This window comes from Macrobrachium nipponense, chromosome 3 (genome assembly GCF_015104395.2).
Source record: "Macrobrachium nipponense isolate FS-2020 chromosome 3, ASM1510439v2, whole genome shotgun sequence".
Classification (NCBI taxonomy): domain Eukaryota; kingdom Metazoa; phylum Arthropoda; class Malacostraca; order Decapoda; family Palaemonidae; genus Macrobrachium; species Macrobrachium nipponense.
In genome coordinates, this window is record NC_087202.1 from 35,684,265 (window position 1) to 35,710,253 (window position 25,989).

Sequence of the window (25,989 nt, forward strand, 5' to 3'; positions counted from 1 at the left end):
GTAAAAAATAAAAAAAAATAAAAAAACTTCATGGCAACTACACCAATTTTTTATCGATAAACAGGTAGTCCAGACTTAGGGTATACAGCCTTACAATGATAAATAAAGTTAGGCATCAAACCCCGACCTCTGACATTTTATTACTTACAAGTCTCACGTGAAAACAACATACAGTAGTTACGGCTACAACTATGAAGATCAAGAAAATTTGACCTTAAGCCCCGAAATAAACGTCGCTATATTTCATTGGAAAAAGTGCCGGAATCAACTGATCAACAAGGTGGGGCCGGCACACCTAGTAAGACAAAAGAAATCCGCATAAGGCCACAACAACTGGGGGAGGACAGCCAGGATGGATTTAGAAATAAAACTCTCAGAAAGAAAAGACTATGTAAAGACGAAGGCACTTTAAGGATAAATGCCTGATTGTACCCAAGGCAAGGGAACTCAAACCCAAGACCAAGGCCACAGTACAATGGATATGGCACAAGCCAAGTTTGGAGAACGAGGTTTGTATTTAGAAAACTTCTCTTATGAAGGGCTGCCCACCAGGGGCTAAAGAGTCCCTTCTACCCAGTGGTTTGATTTGGGAGAGTCCTTCTCATAAAGACTTGCCTGCCAAGGCAAGGACGTCACACCCTGAAGTGAATTTTGCTAAGAAAAGCCGCACACATACATACATACATACATAAACACACACACACACACACACACACACACACACACACATATATATATATATATATATATATATATATATATACATATATATATATATATATATATATATATATATATATATATATATATATATATATATATATATATATAATCATACGCCCCTTGTTGGAGTCCAAAGTCTCTCAATAAACTACATATGATCACATGGTGCAACGGGTGATATGGGAAAATCTCAAATCTTTTCTAGAATAGCAGTGATATAAATTGCCAAAACATCATACAAAGCAAAAATCCACATCTAGTGAAAATTCAATTTTCCTTCAGGCAATACTCGGAGAGCAATTTAAGTAAAATCAGGAGTTCCGCAGGAATGTACCACTGATTAAGTATAACATATATATATATATATATATATATATATATATATATATATATATATATATATATATATATATATATATATATATAATCAGTAGTTCCTCATTGGACGAGTGGGTTGCGTACTTACTTATCAAACTGGTAGCCCGAGTTCGTTCCCCGCTGCCGCCGATACGGAACCAGAGGAATTTATTTCTGGTGATAAGAAATTCATTTCTCGAGTCACGTTGCTAAGTAACCACTTGGTTCCTAGCCTAGTAAATGAAACTCTAATCCTTCGGGTTACCCCAAGAGAGCTGTTAATCAGCTCAGTGGTCTAAACCTAAAATGTACTTAACTTATACATAAACAGTGGTACACTTATGCGAAACTTCTGATTTTTCATATGTTGCTCTCGGAGTAGTGACAGAAGCAAAGTTGAATTTCCACTACATGTGAATGTTTGCATTGTATGATAACTTGGCAATTTGTAACGCTGCTATTCTTGAAAATAATTTAGACTCTCCCATATCACCAATTGGACCATTCGAACATAATGTGTAGTTTATAACGACACTCTGGACCCTAACTGGGAGCTATGATCTAAACCCTGTATAATGAAGGTCACATAAGTTTCTTCAATCCCAAATCAAATGTTAAAAAGAAACTATTCAATGACAACCACAATTGTTCAACTATTTCCTAATCGGTGCCTTCTGGAGTAGGGCGTGACCCTTCAATTACACAGACCAGCATCCCTTTCCCCAAAGATGCTTCGTATTCAGGTCTTTGAAAATGGTAAGGGGGTTCCGATGCTTATCTTAAACGCAGCATCTTTTTATAGGACAACGTAATTAAATAGTAGCATATTGACCTCACGTTTTTTGGGTAATATAATGAAAACTAAAAATAAAAAAATAAATAGAATGACTTACTAAACATAACATTTTATTTTCCTTGCGGTTAAAACAAGCGTTGCTCAAAATGTGCACTGAATATTTCACAAATGCCTATACGGTACAAGAGAGCTCAGTCCCCTTTCGTAACTCTGAGTCTAATATCAGTTGAGATGCGTTATACGTTAAAACATCCACTGTAGCTGTGAAATTTATTTCATTAGAATACTGCATCTCATGGCGAGGTTATCGAATTCTAAAATACTCGTGTTTGCACCAGCATTTCCGTCTCGTAACTAATGATCCATTTGGAGATACATGGTGTAATTATGGATTATATCTTTCACCTATCAACAGTCTGTGCAGTCATAACTTTTTTCTTTTAATTTAAAAGCAAACAACAAAATATTGTAAAACATTTAATGATGTTAATAAATCGGTGAAGCGAATTACTAAGATTTGAAAAAAAAAAGCTCTGAAACTTGAATCAATGTTAAGCTATATCTAAACATTCTTGTGCGTTCGCAGTTAAATACCTCCAAAATAAGAGTTTAGCAAACGAAGTGCTATTACCAAAGAGGAGATAACTTCCTGGTTACATATCAGTATTGGTGAAAGAAGCAGTGATTAATTATGGTAAAACCAAAGTGATCCTTCAGAACAAAATTTCAAGCAGATTGAAAAGATTAGTTACCATTTCAGGGCTGTAAACCTGATACAACTGTTTATGATTATTGGTAACCATGCAAAAAGAGTAAATGGTCAAAGAGAAAAGATAGCATCACTATGAACATATATTTCCAAAAAAATTATACAAGTACGATCTTTATTCGATGAAATTACCAGAATCACATCAAATTTAATATACCAAACCTATATCCTATTTCCTTTCACGGGTAGGAAACAATACCAAATCAGTGGAGGTCTCATAGTTCAGGGAAAGAGAATACTAGACAATTCCTCTGCCAATACAATATTCAGGGAGCTGTTGCATGTCTCATCGCTCAGCATGAAAATGCTTAATACCGAACATCCCATGACAGAACAACTAATGTACAAATGCTTTTCTCATCTCGTTCCATGTTTGTATTCATGCGAAACTTATCAATATGTAAAGAACAACTGCAGGACACTAAGATCTTTTATATGTAAGAAGATCTTTTATATGTATTCCATGTAGTCAATCATGAAGAGCAATACGAACCTTTCCCCAACCCCTGTAAAGTTACAAGTTTGATGACACTTTCAATGCTTAACATTTCCATGTTATATTTGCTTTTCTTTTGACTACATGATGAATTCAATTAACTCTCTAATCAAAAACATAATTGTTAACCAAACTGGTGGTTGATATTTAAATACATTTGGCGACATTCAGAATCGAAAAAAATAATATATACAAGTTTATAAATTTTTTATGCTGAGTACGGCGAAAATCTAAATATAATTGATAAATTCATGCCAGCCTTCTTAGCACAAAATAAAACTCATAAAATAAAGTTAGCGCGCAGCATCTGACGAATACGCAATGCAAAGAAAAATACACATTAATGATTATGGGCAAAAAGTAAAAAAAAGAAAAATATGGATAATTCTGCCGTACACACACGTATGCACACACACACACACACACACACACATATATATATACACATATATATATATATATATATATATATATATATATATACTATATATATATATATATATATATATATGTGTGTGTGTGTGATATTTTAGTAATTGCAATATGATAGTATTTATAAAGAAATAAATATATATATATATATATATTATATATATATATATATATGTATATATATATATATATATATATATATATATATATATATATATATACATATACATACTATAATATATATATATATATATATATATATAGATAGATAGATACATACATATACATACATATATATATATATATATATATATATATATATATATATATATATATATATATGTATATATGTATATATATTATGTTTGATACATTTTCCATGGTGATAAGCAGTAAGATATTTACACATTAAATGTTTTCTAACACCTTAATTAAAAACTTATTTAAAATTGAAAAAAAAAAACAATAAATCATCATCATCGTATCCCCATGGACGTCGGCAATCATGGCTCGCCATTCCTCTCTATTTCCGGCTCTCTGCAGCTGAACGGCAGACATTCTTCCACCAGTCATTCTCCCCAATCCATCCTTATATTTTTGTCTAAGTCTTCCTCTCGGTCTCCTTCCACTGATTTAACCAGTGAGGGAGATGCTCTAGTTCTTGTCTTCTCACTATGTGACCCACAATACTTCCTCATTAGTTTTTTTTTCAGTCCATGATATTTTTAACATCCTTCTCCAAAACCACATTTCTGCAGCCTGCAACCCCTCCTCGTCTGCCTTCCTCAAAGTAGTCCAAGTTCCATAGCCATACAACAATACAGACCAAACAAAACATTTCACAATAAATAAGGAATAAAAACAATAAAAACACAGAACAACAGTGAAAGGGCCAAGGGCCAACACGGAAAACAAGAGACACCCACCCACAGCGGTAGCGTAAGGAGGATTGACACGAAAATTGTTATTGTCGGGGGTGTAAACAGAGAATCTGGACAGGTAATTAAGCAATAAATAGTTGGGTAAAAGATGATCGGTGGTTGAGAGTAGGTACGGTTAGCTTAACCGTGATTGATTCAGAGTGGTGAGTTCGCCTATACGATGGGTTCTTCCTACAATATTAAAATGACTGGTATCTTTGTGTGTCTTGCAACTTTTATTATAATTTCTTATGTTAGATTGATGTATACTCGCGGTTTCAGCCTGGAAAATTTATCAAGCAGATAAAAAAACGTCGACACTTAATATATGGATAAAGGACAGAACGCGTCTCCATACTCCAATATTCTTATATTTAAAGGACGATGTTACCACTCATGCCGTCAATAATATATAGTCTCTAAAGGAATTTCATTCCCTCTGGATCAATTTTGAACTCACCAATTCAATAAGAGTAATTTCACTCTGAAAATCGTACTAGTACTCTCCTTATAAACCAAATGAACTCATATTCCTTAACCACGTTGCGCATTCAGCAAAATTAATTTAGAAAAGAAAATTTGGACAGGTATTTTTCTCCGGCGTTAATAATACTACCTACATTACTGCACACGATTCTTAGATGATACACATCCCCTACGATACATTACACAACACTGTTTCGTAGTTGAGAAATACACTACGAAGGGATTCAGAGCCGATGAAACACGGTTTCTCGGCAACACCATTGGATAAAGATGAAAGTTGGTAAGTGTATATTTTATAACGCTACCTTATTTTTGCAAGTATTATTAAGTACATAATTCGGTAGTTTTGATATTTATAGAGTAAAATGAAGTCTTCGATGCCGGAACAGAAAAAACCACCGAAAAGGATCCAAAACCATTCGTGGCGTAAATATAATATGACATCATGAGACTCCGCCCATCCACCAGGTAGGCAGTAAGTCACTAACACAGTCTAGGCTTCAACAAATTCGATAACGGCCAGCAAAATATGGAATTGTCCCCGTGGTTGCAAGACTGCATTTCTGCTACGACTTACAACTTTGTATACAAGCGAGAAGACCTGTGGCAAGATTAACTATAGCGTGAATAGGTTATTATTTCTATAATGGGAAATAGTTATTGGCAACACTCATCTCTTGCTGCAGCAAATAGAAGGCTATAATGTCGAAACCTGAGGTAAAACCAAACCCTGAATAGATGTAGAGCTAACAAATGAGCTACAAACTGGTTCATTATGTGGATAAATTACATACATTGAATTATTTGTAAATAGAAACAATACGAATATCAAGAAAATGGAAGAATTCCAAGCTAACAACTTAATCCCAACAGGGCTGACTGCTCACTTACCCCCAAAATCCCCCTTGTAGGCGCGGCTTTATCTACCATCTTACTGCATCTGCAGGTGAATTGCCATGATAAGCAGGTACTACCTCTAAGATACGTTATCAACTACGTAGTTACCCCCATCATAAAAATAATAATGATAATAAAATCATTGAGAATGATATTACAATGAAGGGGACGATGACAAATCCTGGTCGCCATCATTGATATCTCTGAAGCCTAGGATAGATATTAATATCAGTTAGTGCAGGGATGTCCAACCTGCGGCCGCGGGCCACAATTAAAAAAAAAAGTTTTTAGCAAATTTATCATGTAGTGAGCAAGAGAGTCTTCATGTAAATTTAATTAAAATACTTTATATTTAATAAACAAAATAATAAACAAAAACAATTTAAAAAACAATATGATTAAGATGAAATTTACAACTGAGCATGCGTACTAAGTTTATAATATTGTCAGTTGCTTTGTTCTGTGATGAGGCTTAGCTAGGGCTGCGAACTTAGATTATTTAAAATCTATATTTAGATTAATTGCACTTCATTTACGTTTTTAAAATTGTCATTTAGATTATAGATTATTTTTGAGAATTTCTTATATTATTTCTTACTATATTGACATAACAATAAATCATGATTGCCTCGTAGCCTACATAGAGACACAATTCATCATAAGTATCGTGACAACACCATGTGTGTTTTGAACGTAAAATTAGATTTTCTGATTTTAAAAAGATTGAAATTGAGTTAAAATTATTTAATATCCATTTTCATTTCAATATGATAAAGCATCAGTTGAGTACCAACTTGAACTGATTGAGCTGCAAAGTCGGGAAGGTTTAAAAACTTTCCATAGAGAGCATACACTTCATTTATTTTATAAGAAATTGCATTCTCTCAATGAATTCCATCAAATTATAAATTTATCCAGAAAATTATTATGTATGTGGGGAAGTACATACTCTTGGGAGCAGTTTTTTTTTCCAGCATGAAAAACATTAAAACTGCAGAAAGAAATAGGTTGACTGACAGACATTTAGCAAACATTCTTAGAATTAAGAATACATCCTTCAATGCAAATATTGAAAACAATATGGCTGGAAGACAAAGTCAAAAGTCTCACTGAATTAATATTGGTTAATTAAATTTAATGGGTTATTTTATATGTATAGCTACATATAAACATTACAAATATTTTACAATGTTGTCAATGAAAGTGCTATTCACATTGGTTTTGTTTTATATTGTAATTTTTCATTAAATTCTGGAAGACAAATACAAAATTCTCATTGAATTAATATTGGTTAATTAAATTCAATGTTTCTTTTTCTATGTATAGCCACATATAAACATTACAATATTTACAATGTTGTAATAAAGTGTATTCACATGTTTTGTTTTATATTGTCATTTTTCATTAAATTCTGGAAAACAAAGTCAAAATCTCGATTAACAATATTGGTTAAATTAAATTTAATGTTATTTTTTTCTATGTATAGCTACATATAAACATTACAATATTTACAATGTTGTAATAAAGTGTATACACATGGTTTTGTTTTATATTGTCATTTTTCATTAAAATGTATTCAGATATTCTGGGGTTTTGCAGCCCAGTTAAATTATTTAAGTTTGCAATATGGCCCACTAAATTAAAAGGTTGGACATCCCTGAGTTAGTGATTATGTCATCGGCAAGTGGGCAGAGCCTCAGTGAAGAGACGTTTTACCCATATTTAACTTGCAGATGGAGTCTAATGACGTCATAGGCTGACGTTCACTGTTGTGTTCAAAACCCTTACCTGCTATTTTGATGGCTCTGACATAGGAAATTCACTTTTACTCTGATTAGCCCGAGAACTATTGAACTTAGGTACTAAATAATACTTGTAAAGATTAGGTAGAGTTATAACATATACAATTGCCAACTTTCATCTTTATCCGATGCTTTGATAAAAAGGTGTTGCCGTGTGGTATTAATTAAAATAAAACACCGACATAGCGAGTTTTCCAAATTGTTTGTTTGAAAAGTTTTCAGGAGATCATTTCTGACCAAACGTGTAAAAGAGTCAAATATATTCATGTTACTTTCGTGAAGGTCCATTTTAATCTCTCTCTCTCTCTCTCTCTCTCTCTCTCTCTCTCTCTCTGGAGAAAATAGTGGATAAATATATACCGAAGAAGAAAAGTAAACATCATTCATGCATACCAAGAGACAGAAGGATCTTGTTCCAGAAAATCAGAAAGTGGAAAAAAGGTCTTGCAAAAGAAAAAAATGCATGGAAAGTTATAGAACTAAAAAGTAAGATAGAAAATGCAGAACAAAAGATTATACAATCAAAAGAAAATGAAAAACGGGACTTGGAAGAAAAAACCCTATTAAATATCAAGCAAAACCCCAAACTATTATACTCATATGCGAAGAAGATGAATAAAGGAAGAATAGAAATAGGCCCTCTGAGAATTGAAGGGAGATTAACGAATGAAAAAAAGGAAATTTGCAACATACTGGCAGAACGATATAAGAGAGAATTCACCCCTAGAATAGATAATGAAGATAATGATATAGAAGTAAGGGACGAAAATAGTGAATATTTAGCTGACATAGAAATTTATGAAGCTGATATTGTGCAGGCAATTAATGAAATTAAAAATGGAGCTGCTGCAGGGCCGGATGGAGTCCCTGCTATCTTGTTAAAGAAAGTAGTTCATTCTATCGCAAAGCCACTTGCAATATTATTAAGACAAAGTGTAGATACAGGCAAGATTTATGATGAGCACAAATTAGCATATATCACCCCTACTTTCAAAAGTGGATCAAGACTAGAGGCAAGTAATTATAGGCCTGTGAGTCTAACATCACATATTATGAAAGTGTATGAAAGGGTAATGAAGAAAAATATTATGAAACATTTAATAAAAAATAATTTGTTTAATATAGGACAACACGGTTTCGTACCCGGAAAAAAGTACACAAACCCAACTGTTAGTCCACCGTGAGAACATATTCAAAAATATGAAAAGCGGAAATGAAACAGATGTGGTTTATCTAGACTTTGCAAAAGCTTTTGACAAAGTAGACCATAATATATTAGCAAAGAAAATTAGAAAACACAATATCGTAGATAAAGTAGGAAGATGGTTAAAAGAATTTTTACACAAAACAGAAAACAGATAGTTATTGCAAACGATGAGAAATCGGATGAAACCAAGGTAATATCCGGTGTGCCACAAGGTACGGTGCTAGCTGCAATATTGTTTGTTATTATGATTGAAGACATTGACAGTAATGTTAAGGATTCGGTAGTGAGTAGTTTCGCTGATGACACAAGAATAAGTAGAGAAATTACTTGTGATGAAGATAGGAACGCTCTACAAAGAGACCTTAACAAAGTATATGATTGGGCAGAGGTAAATAGGATGGTATTTAACTCTGATAAATTTGAATCAATAAATTATGGAGACAGAGAAGGAAAGCTATATGCATATAGGGGACCTAATAATGAGACAATCACAAATAAGGAAGCAGTTAAAGACCTTGGTGTGATGATGAATAGGAACATGTTATGCAATGATCAAATAGCCATTCTGTTGGCAAAATGTAAAGCAAAAATGGGAATGTTGTTACGGCACTTCAAAACAAGAAAAGCTGAACACATGATTATGCTTTATAAAACATATGTTCGTAGTCCACTTGAATATTGCAATATGATATGGTACCCACACTATCAAAAGGATATTGCACAAATAGAGAGTGTACAAAGGTCCTTTACAGCTAGAATAGAAGAAGTTAAGGACCTAGACTACTGGGAAAGACTACAATCCTTAAAATTATATAGTCTAGAAAGGAGAAGAGAACGCTACATGATAATTCAGGCATGGAAACAGATAGAAGGAATAACAGAAAATATCATGGAACTAAAAATATCAGAAAGAGCAAGCAGAGGTAGATTAATAGTGCCCAAAACTATACCAGGAAAAATAAGGAAAGCACACAGAACATTAATCCACTACGCACCAGCATCGATAATGCAGCGTCTATTCAATGCGTTGCCAGCTCATCTGAGGAATATATCAGGAGTGAGCGTAGATGTGTTTAAGAATAAGCTCGACAAATATCTAAACTGCATCCCAGACCATCCAAGATTGGAAGATGCAAAATATACCGGAAGATGTACTAGCAACTCTCTGGTAGACATTAGAGGCGCCTCACACTGAGGGACCTGGGGCAACCCGAACGAAGTGTAAGGTCTGTAAGGTCTGTAAGGTCTCTCAGCTTCATTATCCCAAAGATGTACCACCGCGTTTTCCTTTATAACAGACTAAAGACGCAACGTTAACGTCCCCTTACGCCAGGAGATAATACAAGAATACAATATGCAGACAGGAATACAATACACAAATATACAAGACGGATATTTCACCATGATGAAAGTTAAATGAACTGCCAAACAGGTTATTTTCAAAGAAGAGAAGTTTGTCAAAGCTAACTGACACATTACCATCTTCTGGGTATTACAGAAGTTATGACATAATAGACAACATTATACCGGACAAAACAAAGACGAGACTATAAAAAGTGATTATACGATGGCCAAAGGAATCCAAAATACTGTAAGTTCCCTTTGGCGACAGGTACAAAGCGACTGCACGAAGAATATTGAGTCATAAGACATGAAACTCATTTTGCGCGAGGATCAACTAAATTCAGATAACATTTGAGAAGAGCGTTTAAATGAATGTTGCTTTGCTCCATAAAAGCTTTAACGCAAATTGCCCTTCAACTACCCTTGTAATACAAAACGATGGCCCTGACATTGTATAACTTCCGAGGTAATACCACAGCTTGCATTATTGATGCCTAATCTTCTCATAGTATTACCGAGCAATGCCCTTTCTCTTACGAAGTGGATAAGACCTTCATACTCTGTCGAGAATGGGTTCACTATTTTGGTTGACATATTAACTGAAATCCCGAATGAAGAATATGGTTTGGGGTGAACTAAGCGGGTGTATTCTGACCTACCCTCCTCATTAAAGATAATGATAAACAATACAGCTGATGTAAGAATGCATGGTAATCATTTTACCACCCAAGGGATACATTTTCCATCAATTGAAAGTAAGAAAATTATAGATAAAAAGCAACGCTAAACCTCTCTTAGCCAATAAAAAAAACATACCAGCGTAAAAGAAATATCTAAAAAAATGTGCAATGGAACGCTAAAACTAAAGCAGAAACAACACGAGGCGAATAATGCAGAGAAATATTCAGCGTTAGCGAGAAAGCGCAAACAATTTTGTGTACAGAGCAATTGCATTAATGCAAACGTTGTCCACAACCCAATAACCATGCCATAAAAAGTACATTAAAAGAACACCTGCTTTTATTGCGGTTTTGTAAAAAGCAAAACATTTTTTTCCTCTTGAAAAACTGTTATGGCCACTTAACATGTGAACAGAAATTCTAGAACTTACACAGACATGAATTATTAAATGTTCAAACGGTTCTAATAATTAAAAATAGGCCTTCACTGAGAACGCAAAAATCCTGTTGCGGTGCACGAGAAACGAATAAGATTCCACATGCAAATCTGGAATTCATAAGGTGGGAAGTCTCTCTCTCTCTCTCTCTCTCTCTCTCTCTCTCTCTCTCTCAGCACAAACATGTTTATAATCATATTTGTGTTTGTATAAATACAGATGAGCCAAACCCCAATAAAACAGTGCTTGAAAAAAAGAGAGGAGAACAAAGGAATTAACGTTCAAATATTACAAAGGAGCAACTAAAGCGAACTTATTAAAACAACACACCTCATTTCCAAAAGCTTTAGCGGTGTCAATTACGTAAAAACGTTCAGCGCTGCGAGAGCGAAGGACCATCAACACAAAATAATGACAGAAGTGCGACGGACAAACATTGTTGCCATATCAAAGGCGAAGCAGGATGACGTCAAAAGCGTTGAAACAAGGGAAGTAGATCTGGCAACAAACTGTGGTACCAGTTGAAGTTGTATATCACTGTTCTTACTCTGCTCACAAGACAAACTGTGCTAAGCAATTGTTAATTGGTAACAATGTTTTTCCGTCGGACGTTGTTCGACCGTGTGAATGCACCTGTAAGGTGTGTTCACACGGTCGAACAATATCCGACGGACAAATATTATTACCAATTAACAATTGTCTGCCGGTCTTTGCCTTGTGAGCAGAGTAAAAACAGTGGTATACAACCTCATCTGGTACACTCTTTGTTGCCAGATCTACTTCCATCGTTTCAACGCCTATGACGTCATCCTGCTTCGCCTATGATATGGTAACAATGTTTGTTCGTCGGACATTGTTCGACCGTGTGAACGCACCTTTAGTCTTTGAACTTTCGCTGAATTACTTGGACATCCGAATATGCTTTCCAATGTGTATCAAACATACGAAGAAATAACACTTCTTCAAGGATCTGAAGATCAAACTTGCAAACACCCAGGACTTTAGTTACGAGAAAAGGAAAACTCCCACGACAATACCAGCTAAACCCACACCCAGAAGGCCCATCAGCAGGCCCTTATTCGTAAATTGACCCGATTTCATCTATTTTGTACAAACAGTTCTGTTTACTAGACACGTAAATTTTCCTTTCCAATATATCCTTCAGGCCTCACACCTCCTACGGTATTCAGTGCTTCACACTAATTCTTTCGAACTCATATTCTTACACCAACCTATCGAGCTCCATGCTTCCCACATAACCAAATCATCTCAAATATCTCTGGTGGCAAAATTATCCTTGGGTTGTTGAAGTCTGTCCCTTGCATCGTGATCTTATCGACACTTGGAAACCATAATTCCCCTTGTGTATCGTGTATATCTCTGTTTGGGCATTTGACTCCTAATACTCTTCTTTAAGCGGTAGTCTCAAACTCATGGAATCGTTTAGATAGCTCCACTGTCATGCCAAGATACAAGACTGTTTGAGTGTGTTGTGTGTGTGTGTGTGATTAGAATCTACTGGTAATTTGTTTTGTACCAAATGTGTAATCAGTTGTAATAATCACAAAAAGTTAATCGGGTAGAGTGTGTGTATGTGTGTGTGTTGATCATTATGACTAAAACACCCAAAATTCCGGAAAAGTAATGATGATATGCTTAGCCTAGGCTATTCTACCTCTATGCAAGCAAATTACTTCGTGTTGAAATATGTACACAACAAATATTGCTAATGATTGAAAAACAGCAATTAGAAATGACACTACATCCACACTTTTCCTACATGACCCGTTGGACCATTTGACCATCATATAGAGTTCAATCAGAAACTTTGGACCTCAATTGTGAGCTAAGCCTGCACCTAGTTGCTATGATTTCATTTGTGTAATGAAACTCACATCATTTTCTTAAGTCCTAGATCACCTGTTACAAGAACCTATTCACTGATACTGGCATTTTATTGTCTATTCCCTATTCGACTCCTTTTGAAATAGGGCGTGGCCCTTGGTTTTAACACACCAGCACCTTTTTCCCATTTAGCTGACATTGATACAGAGGTTCTGATACGTCCTAACAATATTATAGATTTGAAACAAAAAATTATCGCAAACAGCAGCAACTTTTTTTATATAGAAAAGTAATAAAATGTTGACACATCGACCACACGTTTTCAGGTAAAATAATGAAAGCTAAACGTAAAAATTAATATACTTACTTAACATAAGTTTAACAGAATTGTAATAAAATTTTCATCTCTGCCTCTCCAATACACGAAAACTGAATCCCTTTTCGTAATTCTGACATTTATTAGTTGAGAAGCATAATACATTACAACATCTATTGTGGTTGAGTAATTTATTTCATCAAAATAATGCACTTTATTTCGGGGTTATTGAACTCTAAGAGCAATTTCCTGTTTGCAACTGCATTTTCTTTCAATAACTGATTAATTATTCCTTTCAGCCATAAACAGTGCGTTATCATAATTTTTTTCCACTTGAAGCAGAAAAAATACGTACAGCAGAACGCTTAACGATCCAATAACTGAAACTTGAAAAAAATCTTTAAAATAATGATTAATATTAAAACATTTATAAATATTTTTCTAAAACCCTAAGCAATTTAAGCTATTAAACCTCTAATCAAATTAAGCTATATCTCAATATTCATGTGCAACCACTATGTAAATATCTCCCTTACAGAATTTTGTAAGAATTTTAACTATTTTACACTAGATCTTTGATGACTAACATGCTCTTACCAAGTAAAGTACTTCTAGATTATTTAACGGAATTTGTGTGAAACGCAATTATTAATGACTTCATCCATCCAAGTGATCCTTTTGAACGCAAAACTATAATCAGGATGAAAAGATTAGTTGTAAGTTCAAGGTTGTAAACTGCTACATTATTGGTAACTATACACACGACTATGTGAACAAAGAAAAACGGAGTGAAGATTCGTTTAAAAATTTCATCACTGTCAACACACATAAAAAAGCATTATCTTAATTAAAATTCTAATTACCGTAAGAACCACGTCAACATGCTGTCCGGTTTCAAGGTTCCAAACCTGTTCCCTATTTTCTGATTAGGAAGTTTCTCGGGTAGAACAGAACCCTGATCACTGGAAGAATGTCTCACGGGTCAGTGGCAGAAAATACCTAAAATTTACCCTATCAAAAACAATATTCGCAGAACTGTTCCATTGTAACTACTGAATAAATAGCAATGTCATCGCTCAGCATGAAAATGCATAACCCCAAACATCCCACGCAAGCAAAACAAATGAACAAAACGCTTTTGTACCCTCCTTCCATGTTGGAATTCATATGAAACTTATCAATGTGTATGGAAGAGCTGCAGGACATAAAGAATGAAACCTCGCCCAACCTCTGGCGAAAAGAATCTTTTGTTACAGATGTCACAGGTTTGATGACACTGCTGTAAAGTGCTAAAATATTACTATGTCAGTCACCTTTTTCTGAAAATGATTAACATTGCCTGGTTATATTTTCTTTCGCCTAGACTACATGATGGATCAGTTACTTTTTATGCATAATCAAAGGTGTTGATTGTTAATAATTAAAATCACTATATGATGACATTCAAAAACGAAAAATACAATTATACAAACAAATTAAAAGTATTGTATCTGCACTGATTAAAGATAGCTGAGCACAGCAGACATATAACTATCGATAATAAGTATCTCTTGGTCTTCTAAGCACAGATTGAAACCCAAAGAAAAAAATTTACCGTGAAACAAATAACAAATAGGCGACACAAAATTAATTACAAACAATAACGAACATCGACAAAAAAAAAAAAAAAAAAAAAAAAAAAAAAAAAAAAAAAGGACAATTCCCAAATACTAAAAATACTAAAGATCCAAAAAAAAAAAAAAATCTTGCTGCATTCATATTGTGGTGATATTTTCGTTATTGCAACACATGACATATTTCAAGGAGGACGTTCCTACTTCATAACAGCAATAATAAATAGTCTTTGATGGAATTTCATTCTCTCTGGGTCAATGTCAAACTCCGGATTTAATGGGAGTAATTCCACGATGGAAATCAGCACTCTCTTCATAAGCCAAAAAAATCTAATTGCTTAACCGTGTATGGCATTTGGAAAAATTAATGGATGTTGGTCAACTTGGGCAGGTGTTTCGCTCTCGGCACTGATAATATTTCCTACAGTTCTGTGTCTGATTATTAAATGATGCACAAGAAGAAGAATTTCACTGGGTCTACAACCGTACAAATTAAAATAAAATATGAATATAACGAGTTTTCCAGTATTGTCTCCTTAAAACATTTCAAGTCGATCATTTCTGACAATGTGCAAGATTCAAGTCGATCATTTCTGACAATGTGCACGATTCTTATATTTAAGTTCCTTTTACAAAAGTCCATTTAAATCGCCTCTCTCTCTCTCTCTCTCCTACATTATGCCAAGGAACACTAGAGACATTCCCTTTACAACGAACTATGGAGAAAACGAGAACTTCTTCCAACTCTTACAGAGTTGATAAAACCTTCTTACTTCCTGTTGCGAATGGATTCAGTAACACGGAAGAGAAAGATTCAACACAATTCTCTATCCACATAGTCAACAGAATACCGAATGGAAAACGTGGTTTGGGATGAGCTCAGTCAATGCATTTTGACCTAATCTCCTCATTAAACGCATATAATAAACAACATAACGGTGCGTAAAATTGCATAATGTGAGGCTTACCAAAAAATGAGAACTATTTTCCATTTATTTGGAAGTGGAAACTAGTGGAAGAAAAGCAACGCTAAAAACCTCGTAGCCAACATCAAGCAAAAGATGCGTTCGCTACAAAAACAACTAAAAAAGCAAGCAATGTAACGTTAAAGCTACAACGGAAACGCCGCGACGCGAATAATGTTGAGAAATATCCAGCATTAGCGAGAAAGCACAAACAATTTTGTGCACAAAGCAACTGCATTAATGCAAACGTTGTCCATAACCCAATAACAATGCCATAAAAAAAATACAATAAAAGAACACCTGTTTTCTTCCGGTTCTGTGAAAAGCAAAACTTTTGCTTCCTCTTAAGAAAATGCTATGGCCAGTTAACAACAGATGCGAGCAGCTCAGTTAGTAACGCATTCTTGAACATGATGAAATTTACATACATTTTTCTTTCTGTGTTTTTGTTGACAGATTGCAGATGGAGATAGTTTACTACGAAACCGGTATTCCCTACTGAATAAAGGATATTTAATGTACAAGTACTGGTTTTAATGTCTTTATGTACTTACATACATACAAGAATACATACAAACAAATAAAACCAAATGCCACGAAGGAAAAGTGAAAGTATTGTGTCGAAAGGTCTAGCAACCACTCCGTTGTTTTACTTTTCCTTCGTGGCATTTGGTTTTATCTGTATGTATGTATGTATGTATGTATGTATGTATGTATGTATGTATGTATGTATGTATGTATGTATGTATGTATGTATGTATGCATACATATATTTATTTATAAAGTTATCATGTTCCATATCTTCGTGAATCAGTTTTATATTATATATATATATATATATATATATATATATACATATATATATATATATATATATATATATATATATATATATATATATATATATATATAATCAGTGGTACACTACGTTCAAGCTTCTGATGTCATACATTGGTCTCAGGGTATCGACTAGAGCAAAGTTGAATTTCTATCACATGGGAACCAGCCATGTTCGTACTAATCAATTCCCTTTGAAATAAGAGTGTGACCCATCAGTAAAACTAACCAGCATCGATTTACTCAAAGATGCTTCGTGTCCAGTTCGTTAAAAATGGTACTGAGGTTCCGATATTTCCTTAAAATGACTCATCTTGAGAGATTTAACACTCAAAATGATCGTAAGAAGCAGCATAATCTTACAGAAAAAAGTAATTAATTGTTAGCACACAGACCTCCCGTTTTTGGATTAAATAAAAACTAATATTAACAAAAGTAAAACATGCGCCGAAAAGTAAATATAAACAAGTAAATTATGCGCCAAAGCGGAGTTGTATGATCATCGTATAATGAAGTCCACCGAAAATAAACCTATTTTTCGGTGGTCTTGGTATGATGTAGTAGAGCAACGGCCCATGAAACTTCAACCACAACCCGGTGGTGGCATGGCTTATATCGTTGCCAGACGCACGAATATGGCTAAATTCAAACTAATGAGGCTAGAGGGCTGCAATTTGTTATGTTTCATGATTGGAGGGCGGATGATCAACACACCAATTTGCAGCCCTCTAGCCTCAGTAGTTTTTAAGACTTGAGGGCGGACAGAAAAAGTGCGGACAAAAACAAAGGGCGGAAGGACATACAAAGCCGGTACAATAGGGTTCTATTCAGAAAACTAAAATCAAACTTACTCAAAATAACAATTTTACCTTCACTGTAATTAAAACAATCGTTACTCAGAATTTGTAATTAAAATGTCATCTTTGAGTCTGCATCACGGGAAAGCTCAATCCCCGTTCATCAGTTGAGTTGCATAATACATTACAGCAACCACTGTGGCTGTGAAATTTATTTCATTAGAATATTGCATCTCATTTCGGGGTTATTGAACTATAAGAGGAATTTCGTGTTTGCAAAAGCATTCGCACAACTGATTATCCATTTGGAGGTAAAGGGTGTAATGATGGATTATGCTTTTCAGTTATAAACAGTCTGCGTATTAACATTTTTCTACTTAGAATCACAGAACAAAATACTTCGAAACACTTAACAATATAATTCATGGTAAAGTGATTAACTGAAGCTTGAAAAAATATTTTTCTAAAACTCACATCAATATTGTTATATCTAGACATTTCTGTGTAATCACATAGTAAACGTGTGCTAAATATATGTTTATAAGTGAAAGTGATTACTTTAAGGATTACAACTAAATCTTCAATAAATCATTACCCAAGAAAATGGAACTTCTCTGTTACTTAACGGTATGCGTGTAACAGCATACTATAAGTAGAATAATTAATGATAGCTGAGCATGAAATAAATATAAATATATATGATAAATCCATGTTGGTCTTCTAAGCATGAAGCTAAACCCAGAGAATAAAGTTTACCATGCAGCATTTAACGAATAAACAATAAAAAGTGGAATACGCACGATTACGCATACGGACATCAAAAGAAAAATATAAGTATAAAAAAATAATTATAATTCTCCATACCTAAAAACAGTGAAGATCCCTCTTGCGGAAAAATAAAGAATTGCTGTTTCCGTATTGTGGTGATAATACAGCAAACGCAACATTGGACATATCTAAAGAATGAAGCTCCTACTTCATTCTTTAGATATAATAACCCTTCATGGAATTTCATTCCGTCTGAGTCACTGTCAAACTCCCGGATTTAATGCGAGTATTTAGACCCTATAAATCAGCAATTTATTTTAAAACCATCTAAAGCGCCAACATACATTACACAACACTGCTTGTGCGTTAAGAAATTCACTGGTCTGCAGTTGTATGAATTAGTCAATTATCGAGATAACGAGTTTTCCAATACCGTCTGTTGTAAAGTTTTTAGTTAACCCTTTCTGACCGAACGTGGAAAACAGTGAAATAAAAATTTAAATCCCTTTCTTTGAAGTAAATTTCAACTCTCTCTTTCTCAGCTTCAGTATTCCAAAGAGTACCACTGAGATTTCCTTAACATCAGATCAAAGGGAAAATGTAAACTTCTCCCTACGCCAGAAGATAATATAAGAATACAATGTCCAGGAAGGGAAATATGATACTCTAAATGTGCAAGACGAAAATACTTCCCCATTATGAAAGTAACTTGAATTGGCTAAGATGTTCTTTTAAATAAAAGAGAGATTTGGCGAGGCATGATGACACAATATCGCAATATCGTTTTTTTCATATTACACAAAATTGTGAGATTACAAAAAACAACATTATACCTGACAACACAAAAAAATAATACTGTGAAAACAGAATATACAATTCCCAAAGGAATCCGAAAAAAGAGACTGAATGAAGAATAGTGATGAGACAATAGGCTTATACTGTGCAAAGACAAACTAAATTCAAATACAGTTTGAGGAGGGTGATTATAAATGGATGTTATTCTGTTCCCCACCAGGCTTAATGCAAATTGTCCTTAAACTACCCTTTTGATAGAACACGATGCCTCTGACACTGTAATTCTGAAGGTAATACCACTAAATAGAAGCATTATCTTGATACAAATAACATATATGATTATCGACCTTCCTACTTCCAATCGGGAGTGTGTTAAGAAACATAAGCAGAAAATATTCAGCATTAGTAACATACGATTTTGCATCCCTCTAAGAACACTTCATGTTCGTTTACTACTTTGGCAGAAGCTACAACGAGGTACAAAAACTTGACAACATGGCCAGCAGCTAGGCTAAATTATGATAATGCATGTTTGGAGGCATAGAATATTTTGGTTACATTCACCAAATTTCGGGGAACGCATGACAATAAGATCAGTTCTTACCTTCTGGGTTTCCTGATACACCAGACACTATTTCTAATGAAGGCAAGTTATCGAGTATCCGATCAGGAAATTAATTAGGACTCCAACTTCTGCTGACAGAAGTAAATGCCAGTATTCTTTTATTCATATATTCCTAAGACTCTACTTCTAGGACTTTAATCATAATCTTCTTCATCGTCGTTAACACAAAAAATCTTACTGTCATTTCATGGAGCTACCAGTATATTAATGTCTCCGTATTCACATGAATACATAATTCTAAGTTGATAACAAAAACAAGATATAATTTCTAAAATTATATTGCATTGGATGAATTCTTAAAAAGTTAAATCAGCGCTGAGGTTTCTAACGAAATAATTTTTGTCCCTTGTATATCTTTGTGAATGGAATTTGAAATTCCAATCAAATACGTGAAATCTGAACAAACACCACGAAAAACTTGCGATATCGTTTTTGAGCGCAATGGAAAATTACTAATATAAATATCTTTGAAAGAGAATGTGTTCCACTGGTAAAAAGAAAAAACCTAAAGAAGAAAGGGAAATGTCGTCCTTAATTTAAGATATAAGTTTGTGTCAAACTGGAAAACAAAAGAAAGGAATACGCATTCAAATAATACAAACATATTGCATGAGCAACTAGAGCGAATTTATTAAAATGAAACACCTCATTTCCAAAAGCATTAGCGGTACCAAATACATAAAAGCGCTCAGCGTTGCAAGTGTGAAGGACCATCTCCACACAAAATAATGACAGAGGAGCGAAATTGGATTCCATTGTCATCAAGCAGAATGCAATAATAGGGAGGGAGACTGTGAATAAAAAGAGATGGAAACTCTGACTTAGTCCTTTCGTTGAATTACTTGAACATCCGGATATGTTTTCCAATTTGTATCCGACACACGAGGAAATAACATTTCTTCAAGGATCTGAAGATTAAACGTGCATACAGCAGCCTTCGTTACGACAAACGGAAAACTTCCACAATATTACCCGACCCAGACACCCTCCCTTTCCTTCATATACTGGGCAGCTCCTCAAACCCATTTTTACGACCGTGCAGCCGCATCTAGTTTGCAATACCTTAAACTCCTGTGCGGTTTCAGTTCTCTCTCTCTCTCTGTCACACACACACACACACAATTGTAGATATACATTGTTTTTCACTTAGCCTGCTAAACATGCTTGAACAGAATTTAGGAATCTAGTTATTTAATCATCTTAAACCTCTTTTTTGGGGGGTAGGGTTCATCCTTCGTAAAGTTATTTATATATATATATATATATATATATGTATATATATATATATATATATATATATATATATATATATATATATATATATATATATACATATATTATCAAGAAAACTTTGAACATTGTTTACATGCGTATTTATGTGAATATGAATGCATTAATTTTATTTCGGGTAGTTATCGAAACGAAAGCAAGATTATAGTTTGCAAAACGCTGTTACCATAAAAATTATATTATAGTAGCATAGTTTTCCGTAACTTTACCACTTCTCTCAACAGATGTTGGAGGGGGCGGGGGAATACCTCTGCATTCTAATAATAATAATAATAATAATAATAATAATAATAATAATAATAATAATAAATAATAATAAAGTTATGAGAATAATATGTCTGCGTTTTTACCTCATTAACAACGCTCTTTAGCACATAAACGTACCGAAATACAATGGCCAAAAAATAATGCACGCTTAACTTGTCTCTTTCATATAATATTTAGAAAATGTTTTCACCGAAATGCATCGAAATTCCGAAATGGAAATCAGGAATTTATCCGTTTTCTAGCTAAGCTTCGGCCCCTCGGCGGAAAGGGAAACATGTTCAGCGCTTTCGCGGCGTGGGCAAGTTGAAATTCTTAATTCATTTCCTGCTTGGATATTCACTAACTCATTGGAAATAGCTTCAGGTGTATCAGGTTAATCTGGAAGTTACGACCAGATTTTATTGTCATTCTTAGCCCAGAGATTTGGTGAATGTGATACAAATATTTAATGACTTGAAACATACATTATATATTATCACTTAGCCGAGATCTTGATTTTTGTGCATCGGTATAGTTCCTGCCATAGCGAACGAACATCAACTATTTATAGATTGAAGCAGAATCTTGTATTCTTAATGAATACAGCAACATTTTCCTTATACATGGTTACGATAATTTAAACAAATGACTTTCATTTACTGAAGATAATTAAAAGACATGCGTTGAAAAGAGAAAACTTCGCTCCTTATGAAGTTAAAATTTCTAATTAACAGACCAAAACGTTTTAACATTTAATATAAGTTCATATCTCAATTTCTTTTCACATGTTAAGTGGTATAAGAATTTTTCAAGGGGGAGCAAGGATTTTGCTTTTCACAGAAGCGGAAGAAAAGCAGGTGTTCTTTTAATGTTTTTTTTATGGCATGGTTATTGGGTTGTGGACAACGTTTGCATTAATGCAACTGCTCTGTACACAAAATTTTTTGTGCTTTCTCGCCAACACTGAATATTTCTCTACATTACTCGCATCGCGCTGTTTCCGTTGTATCTTAAACGTTATATTGTTTGCTTTTTCAATTATTTCTTTTACGTACGTATTTTGAACTTGATGTTTGATGCGTTGCTTGTCATCCACAAACTTTTACTATTAAATGAATGGAAAATATTTCCCTCTGGTGGTTGACTACATATTACGCATTCTCATGGTACCGTTATGTGTTGTTCATTATATGTGTTTAATGAGGAGAATAGGTTAAAACACAGAAGCTGAGCTCACCCCCAAAACCATGTTTCCCATTCGGGATTTTAGTTGCGATGTGTTTATACAATAGATTGAAACTTTCTCTGTCTTTGTTCCTGAATCCACTCGCAACAGGGAATAGAAAGGACTTATCCACTCAGTAAGAGAATGGACGTTGCTCAGTAATCCTATGAGCAGATTAGGTTTCAGTTATGCAAGATGTACGAAGGCGATGCTTCTGTTTTACTGCTATTACCTTTTGGGTTACAATGTCAGTCGCATCGTTTTGTATCAAAATGGCAGTTGAAGGGCAATTAACATTAAAACTGTTAGGAAACAAAACTACATTCATTTGAGCATCTTTCTCAAGCTTCATTTTAATTAGTTAGTCATCACTTAGAATGAGCTTAATGTCTTGGGCCTATAAGTGTTCCTACAGCATCTCTTTGTGTGTCTCCAAAAAGAAATTACTTTGGTTTTCTTTGGCTATCTAAAATTGGTTTTTATATTCCCTTTATTGTATAATCCGCTACAACGATGTCTATTTTAATCTCTTAAGTTTCGGTAATACGAAAACGATAGTATTTTGATAAATTTCTCTGGGTGAAATGCGAATTTTTATACAGTTTATGTTGCTTTCGCCATAATGAAGTGTTTTCCCTTTGTATATTCGTCTTGTACAATTAGTGTATTGTAGTCCCCTTCATCATATTCTCTTCTGGCTTAGGGAGACGCTAACGTTTCTTCTCTATTTAAGGTATTCATTTCTAATGATAAAGCGTGTAGAGAGAGAGAGAGAGAGAGAGAGAGAGAGAGAGAGAGAGAGAGAGAGAGAGAGAGAGAGAGAGAGAGAATTAGAATGGACCTTTACAAGAGCAACATAAATATATTTGACTCTCTCTCTCTCTCTCTCTCTCTCTCTCTCTCTCTCTCTCTCTCTCTCTCTCTCTCTCTCTCTCTCTCTCTCCTTCAGTCAAAAATGAGATCGACTGAAAATTTGTAGAACAGACAATATTGGAAATTTGGTCAACTCGTTATTTGATTTCAATTCATACCGCTCTAGACCAACTGAATTTCTTGGCTACGAAACTATTTTGTAAAGTGTTTGCGTGTGTGGGTCTTACCCAAGAATCAGAGGCAGGAATGGAGGACGTAGTATTATCAGTGCCGAGAGCGAAACACCTGCCCAAATTTGCCTTCATAAATTAATTTCGCCGAATGCGCAACACAGTTAAGCAATTAGATTTCATTTGGCTTATGAAGAGAGTGCTGATTTCCAGTGTGGAATTACTCCCATTAAATCCGGAGCTTGACATTGACCCAGACGGAATGAAATTCCATCAGACTATTTATTATTGTCGTTATGAAGTAGGAGCTTCGTCCTTCTGATATGTCCGATGTTGCAATAACGAAATTATCATCACAATATGGATAGAGCAAGCTATATTTTTCGGAATTTGGGATATTTACTGTTGTTATTATTGGAGAATTATCCTTATTATTTTTATTTTTCATGCCATATTCGTTATGCAAGTAATTTCTTATCTATTGATTATTCGTTATATATTGCATGGTGAACGTTTTGTCTGGTTTTCTCTGTGGTTAGAGGACAAAAATGGATTTAATATTTAAGTTAAGATTTCTACCATGCTCAGATATCTTTCATCAGTGCAGGAACACTAATATGAATTTTGTTAGTTAGTTTGTAGTTCTCTTTCGCTTAAGAATCTCATCACATGGTGATTTTAATTATCAGTCATCAGTTTGGGTGACAGTGCCAATGGTTACAGAATTCACTGAATTCATCACGTAGTCAAAACGAAACAAAATATAACTTGGATCTGTAAATCAATTGTCAACACAACATTATTATTATATCGCTATTTTAGCACTTTAAGCAAGCAGCTTCTTCAAAAATGTGACTTCTATGAAGAAAAAAAAAATGCATTATTTTCTACAAGGGTTTCGGCGATGTTCTATTACTCTTCATAACTCAAAACAAGGAAACTTATACGCCATCTTCTTTGACGCAATGATAAGGCTCACTAGGTTACAAACAAGGAACGAAGTGTCAAAAGGTTTTTGAAATAGGGAAAAGCTACGGATTCTTAAAACTGGATAATATACACGCGATTCCTTTGGTAATTTCATAGAATGAAAATAGTGATTTCATGCGTGTTGATAGTGATAACACTTTAAACGAATATGAACTCTTGTTCCTCTTTGTCTGCCTAGTCTTTCTTTTGCGTAGCTACCTTTAGTTATAAGCTTTGGTATTAGTTTTACAGCCTTGAAACTAAAACTATTCTTTTCATTCTGTTTACAGTTTTGTGTATAAAGAATCCCTTGGATTATGTCAAACTCCGTTAGATAACTAGAAGTTCCCTTCCCTTTGGTAATAGCATTTTATTCATTAAAGATCTAGTTTGTGATCACTATAATAATCACGTTCACCCATAAACTTCTATTTGATAGATATTTCCACTGTGATTACACAGGAATGTTGGGATATTACGTCCGCGTGCTTCATCATGGTAAAGATTTTTTTGTGTTACCTTATGCATTTAGCGTATATCTGATTCTCTTACATATAAAACTTTTATTATATTATGACGTGAAATGAAACATCATTAATTCCAATAAAACAGTAAATGATCAACTACTTTTTAGTTGCCTTCTTAAAATGAACTTGCTTGGACAGTCGGCAATGAGCAATGCCTTATGTACTAAAGATGTACAGACAGGGTTACACATACGCAGTTTACATGACAGCGAAAAATGAGTGAAACAAATAAAATAATATACTCAAGCATCATTTGCTCTCTCGTATCATGCCATCCTTAAAATTTCATTCCCTAACCTGATTTCATCATATACTACTTATCTCGTGTATCACGCAAGTTGCATTTTCAATTCTCCACATAACATTAGGCTAACCTCTGATCCTCAGAAATTCATCCTTCTTGTTAAATAAACAAAATGTAAATAAAAAGTCTTTTCTTACTGAACGGATTTCATTTTTTGGTAGATCACACGCAACTAGGCTACGATGCAGAGCAAATTTTATTTTATGTAGACTGTATTTTTCTCCCACAATATCATTTATATGAATATATGCACTGCCTCAAGCATCTCTCTCTCTCTCTCTCTCTCTCTCTCTCTCTCTCTCTCTAAGCTAGACTTGCAAACAAGAGGGCCAAACTTATGGCTTATGTAGCAATTTATAAGCATCTCTTATAATTGTATAATTAACAATCACTTGCCAAAGGACTGACACAAACAACGTCGAGTGCGAAATAAAACAAAGAAACAAACAAATCAAAAAGTTCCGCGTGAAAAACTGTG